This window comes from Meriones unguiculatus, chromosome 6 (assembly GCF_030254825.1).
Source record: "Meriones unguiculatus strain TT.TT164.6M chromosome 6, Bangor_MerUng_6.1, whole genome shotgun sequence".
In the NCBI taxonomy this organism is placed as follows: Eukaryota; Metazoa; Chordata; class Mammalia; order Rodentia; family Muridae; genus Meriones; species Meriones unguiculatus.
In genome coordinates, this window is record NC_083354.1 from 72,486,169 (window position 1) to 72,492,168 (window position 6,000).

Genomic DNA, 6,000 nt, shown 5'->3' on the forward strand with positions numbered 1-6,000 from the left:
CCAACATATTTTCTATTGTACTAACTATGAAAGCATTGTGTAGTCAGAGGATGCAGTTGATAGACTGGCTCTTATGAGGGAGATGTAGAGAATTGTCTACAGTCTTCACGGACAATAGAAGAAGTATTCCAAAACTGAATTATGGTGATGGCTGCAAAAGGCATATGCTTTTCTAAAACTCATCAAACTTCAAACTTAAAGACAATGCAATTCAGTACACATGAACTATACAAGAGTACATTAGCATATCTAATATGCTAGCATATGCCAGGGTAAGATAGTTAATATGTCAATGCTAGTGTATGTAAACCACAATGGCGAAGCTACAACAGTAATGTCTCGTAAAAAAAAAAAAAAAAAAAAAAGGAGCACACTCCAAATTACTCTATACACATAATTTCAGATGTCACGAGAAACTATGAAGAGACTAAAATAAGATACACATAGATATGTAAAACGAGATACACGTAGATATGTTTGGAATGTGCTGCCTTCCCTAGGACATGTCTGAGCAAGCATGTCCTTTCCAATGTAACAGCTTTCACAAGAAAGCAGAGCGGCTTCGTTCACATTTCCGGCAGCTATGGATTGCAGCGCTCTTCCTGCCAGCAGCAGGCAAACGTTGCCATCGTCGGTCTGGTGAGGGTTCTTCCCTCTGTACATTTTATTAACCTGATCCTTTACACCTGTCCAAGATGAGGTGGTATTTGTCATTAATTAAAGGAACGCTTCCAAATCCGTGTGCTCACATTTCATCAGAGGCTGCCTGGCCAAGCTGGGTGCACACACTCTTCTGCACAGATGGAGTTGATGGGGTGCCTGTTTCTCCATGGGCTGCCTTGCCCATCAGTGTCCCAGCATGCTCTGCTATGAGCCACAGTTTCCTGCCTCTTCCTAGCCAAAAGACTCCAGAATAGCACAATCCAGGTCCTCAGGAGGTCTGGAGGCAGTGAGTGGAAGATGGCTGCCTTTTAGCCTGCAGTCCTGTGTGAAGGAGGTGCACTCTCTCCTCCTAGAGAAAGAAGATATGTTCCAGAGGCGGGAAACACGCTGGCTTAATTTAGAAAGCATCTTTATAAAGCCGAGTAATCAAGCTCGGCAATGCAGATTCCCTGGTGTAAGCAGGTCGCACAGCACATTTTTCCTTTATTCTGAGCTGAGCTACTGAAAATCAACAATGTGTTTGGGATAAGAGAGGTTGAGGCTCAGTGAAAAGAAAAGAGGTGATGAATCAGGTAGGAGAGAGGAATAGCAATTATTTTAACCCACAAAAGGAATGTATTATAAAGTAACCAAAAGTCCACGGTGGAAAAAGCTGATGTGAGCTACTGTGCACAACCTTGAAGCTGAGGAGCTATCATGGACACTGCTGCCATGAGCCAGTTAGGGGCTCTGCCTGGCCCCTGTCACATGGGCCAATCCTGAGGGAGGGCTCTGGTTACATTTTCTTCCAGCTTCAGGAAGGGAGTGGGCACAGCAACAGGGAGCTGTTGCTTGTGCTGCCATGTCTTTCTGCCCCAGGGCTCCCCGGGGAAGTCCAGAGCCCTACGGTGAAGGAGCGAGCAGGATCAGTCTTCCTATTTGCTGTGTAAACTTGAGCATAGCATCTGTTGTCTGCGAGACATTCTGAACCAGCACTACGTCCTCTGATCCCTTCCTAGTGGTATCAGTTTGCCATCTGTCCTTGTTCTGAAGATTAACACATTTTTATCACGGCTCCATCTCGTCATAAAGAAGTGTCTGGAAGATTTAACGTGGCATTTTAGGCATTTAAACTTGCATGTGTGCTGTGAGGCCAGGTGTGGGCCTGGGGACTCCAGCTGCTGAAAGGGATAAGCAGCAATTATACCTGCTCTATAGACTATTTTCCGCCCTGGCTAAGCTGTCCCTGGTGCTAAGCTAATGACTTAGGAAGGCGTTTTCACTGTGCCCTCCCCCCTGGGTTTCTTGTGCCTTTGTGCCTCTGTCTATACAGGGTACTTGGAGGAAACGTGCTCCCGCCGTTAGCTGAATGTCTAGTTGCAGCTGACATTTATGGAATTCCGTCCACATGTCAGGCACTTTAAGCGTTTGTGTTAGGAGATATAAAATATATAGTTCTTGCTGTGAAGAATCTGGGAGCTTAGTGGGGAAGGAAAGACCACACACACACACACACAGAAAGAGACAGATATACACACATAGACAGAGACACAAAGACATACACATTTACCCACCCCCCCCACCCCCCACTTATATATACTCAGACACACACCGTGCAGGGGGTGGGGGGAGAAGAGAGAGAGAGAACCCGAACTTGGGAATCAGATACTTTAGGTTCAAATCCCCCCCCCCCCGCCGTGTGTGTGAGTGTGTGTGTGTGTGCATGTTGCTAGCCGTGTGGTCTCAGGACTGGGGATGTAGCACAGTTGGTAGAGTGCTTGCCTAGCATGTGCGAATGCCCGTGTTCTTTTTTCAGAAGGACATACACCAGGTACAGGGGTGTGTGCATGTGGGTCCCACTTCCAGCCTAGCTCAGGGGAGGCGTAGAGGACAGAGCTCTGGAAAGGACAGACACAATCGGTCTGAAACGCAGCCAACATTCAGATTAAAAATGAAGCAATAGACAGGTGATAGCCCGCTAGGGTTAGAGCTACCGAGAAAGCAAGCAGCGGAGAAGGGAGTGGGGGAGGTGCTGGTTTGGTGGCTCCAGATCACCTCTCTGAAGAGGAACTACTGAGCAGCCATGGGGCCAGCTGATGGAGAGCTTTTCTGAAAATAAGACAGGGGTCTCCCTTAGTTCAGAGAGCAGAGGCAGGCCCCGAAGCCCAGCGTGTCTGAGTGAGGCACCCACTACCCAGAGGACCGGGGCTGGAAGGCTGGGTTAAGGATGAGAGTAAATGGCGCAGGATGGAGGTGATGATGGAGGTGATGGCTAGCAAAGCTCAACACGGACTGTCACGGTCACTTCCTTTTGGGTTTGTCTGGGGATGACTGTGGTAGTCAATAGCTTTCAGCTGGAGACACACAGCAAATGGCTCTCGGGAGAGGCATGAACGTGAACACGTGCTCAAGAAGTTCACGGGTCAGGAAGAGAGATCAGATGGGAATGCAAAGGCATTTATGATGGTCAGGACCAAGTCTTTGAAGACTCTGTCTTCTGACTGCAGGAAGAGTACTGGGATTCTCCCCAGTTGGGGTCATTGTCAACTTCGTGAGAGCAGGTGTGGCTTTCCTCCCTTCGTCACAATATCTTGGTCTATTGCAAGAGCAGCTGCAGGCTTTCTAGAGATAATGGCTGAACATTGCTTCCAGCTGATTGGTTCAAAGTATCCAAGCATGAAAACACTGCAGCCAATTGGTACCGATATTACGGGTTTCTTCAGTGCTTTGCATATTCGTGTAGCCTCATGTATTCGTGTAGTTTCAAAGCTCACTCTGACCAAGAACTAAGAACCATTATTCTTTGTCCAGATGTGGAGCTGGAATTTACAAAGAGTACCCGGTGCCCTCTTCCCCGCTTCTCCCCCATATGACCCTGCTGCTGGTCTTATCAGTAGATGAATTCTTCCTGAGCCGGGGGAGAAGTTCAGATGAGCGTGAAGGAGGAGAAGACAATCCCGGAAAACCAACAGTCAGCCTCGTTGCTAGGAAACAAGGAGAGATGGATACAACCGGATGCTGAAGCTGAGGTCTAGGTAAGAGAAAGGCAGGGGACGAAATGGAGTATAACGGATTTCAGAGAAATCAAAGAGAAGATACTTCCACTGCCCAAATTGCAAGCTTGCTGTTTTTAAAAATCAGCAATGCTGAAATAAGGGGAAAAGAGAAAGAAAGGAAAAATAGATACTAGTTTTTTTTTTTTTTTTAATCTGTCTGGTGGCTAGCAAGATGTTTCAGTCTGTAAAGGCACTTACTACCAAGCCTGACATCTCCAGGAGATAACCTAGTTCTGGAAGCTGCCCCTCTGACCTCCACAGATGCACACGGAACGAGGCACCTCCCCTTGCCACACACACAGTAATTAAATGTATGTAATAAATGTTTCCTCATGGGTCTCTGTTTGATTTTACATTCTAATCTTCTATTGCACTATAGCGATGACTCTGAAGGTGATAGCCTTCCCTTATGAAGCCTACCTGTGTCCATCTTATTTCATTTAGTGGGGTCTAAGGAACCCCACATCAAAGTTAGCATTTTAATTTAATTTGAGGAATGAAACCACTACTTCTGTCCATGGCTACCCCTTGTGTGTCTCGGGGGTGGGGAGGATCATCCTTCCCGTTTCCAGCTGCTGATGGCCATAGCATCACGTGCCAAGGTAAAATGGATTTATTGGGTTTGTGATATCCATTCTGTGCAGCTGCAGACCGGGCTGCTTTTTTTGTTTATGACTCCATCTTGGAATACAATTATGGAACTTAGTATTCTGATGCACTAAGACCTAATTTAAATTTAATGTTTTACCTTGACAAAAACTTGAATTAAAAATAGGTTATTTAGGGCTGGGACTATAGCTCAGACTGTAGAGATTGTGCCTCATACCACATGAAGCCCTAGGCTCAATGCCCAGCAACACCTAAACCGAGTAAACCTATAATTGCAGCCCTCAGAAGGCAGGGTTGGACATTCAAAATCCTCAATTAAGTCTGAAGTGTTGCTTCTAATATTCTCTGTAGATACAAATAAAAAATCAGGAGAATTCTATCCTAACAACATTCTAAGTACTTAACCTTATGTCAACAGATGAATGTGGCTCTCACCCTCTACCAAAACAAACAAACAAACAAAAACCAACAACTGTTTTTGCAGCCAATACAGACTATTACGGAAATCCACAACCTGCCAAAATGCAGATAACGACTGACAGCACAGTCTCTACATTCAGGGCTTGACCTGGGTGGGATGGTGGGTCCTAAGAGCAGAGGACCAAGACAGACATCTGCTCCAGGTGTCTCTTATGTACAACAGGGAAGCTGTAGCCATGAAATCTCAACAATACAGTCACCTAAAGAAGACCTACACAATAGTGACACGACATACCAACGTGGATGGGAGATCTCACAGAGCCTTCCCTCTGTGTAAAGGACTATGGACGATTAATGGCTTCTAAGAGAGGGAGAGCCAGACTTCTCTAAGGAAGATAAGGTATTCAATCCCAGCTGGTTGGCCTTAAAAGATTTTAAACAACACCAAATGGATTCATCAGGGCTGCTCTCTCTCTCTCTCTCTCTCTCTCTCTCTCTCTCTCTCTCTCTCTCTGTGTGTGTGTGTGTGTGCGTGTGTGTGTGTGTGTGTGTGTGTGTGTGGTATGCGTGGCCACTGGAGAAATTATAGGGATAGATATTATGCAGGTACAGCATTCATACACAAAATTCTCAAAAACTGTGAGGGGGGGAAAAGAAGTTCAAGGTTATATTTGGCAATTGTGAGTTTGAAGGCAACCTAGGAATGATAACTTGTCTCAAAGAAAATGTTATTTAGAAGCAGGAAGTTGGAATAGGAAGGATGGGAGAGGAAAGGGGAGGAGAGAAGAAACAAGAAAAAACAAAACAGACATATGCAAAGACATAAGAAACTTGAACATCAGAAATTATTATTATTATTTTAGAGTTCAAAATTGCATTGCAGAGGGGCAGCTCCTGGGTTCATATAGTGTCCACTCCTTTCACTCTTTGTCTCCTCCTCCTCCCACTCAGACACACTGCTATGAGGAGTCAGGTGATCAGCTCTGGGGCCTCACTGGAAGCTGATTTACATAGACAAAAAGAGACATCACAGTCACTGAGAGACGCTGGAGTCCACAGAGAAAAACCAACCTGAACCTCAATGCTCCCACAATCCTCAAGGTCTGAACCTTGCTTACTGGCCAGATGTTCTGGCCGGAACATATCTGTATTTATGTATGCCTTCTTTAAGAAACAAGATTCCCAGGCTAGCAGAGGTTTTAATGGGAGTGAATGTCTCCATCTTCTCAGTGTCTGGCTTGAGATTATTTCCTCTGAAGGAAACTGTGTCATT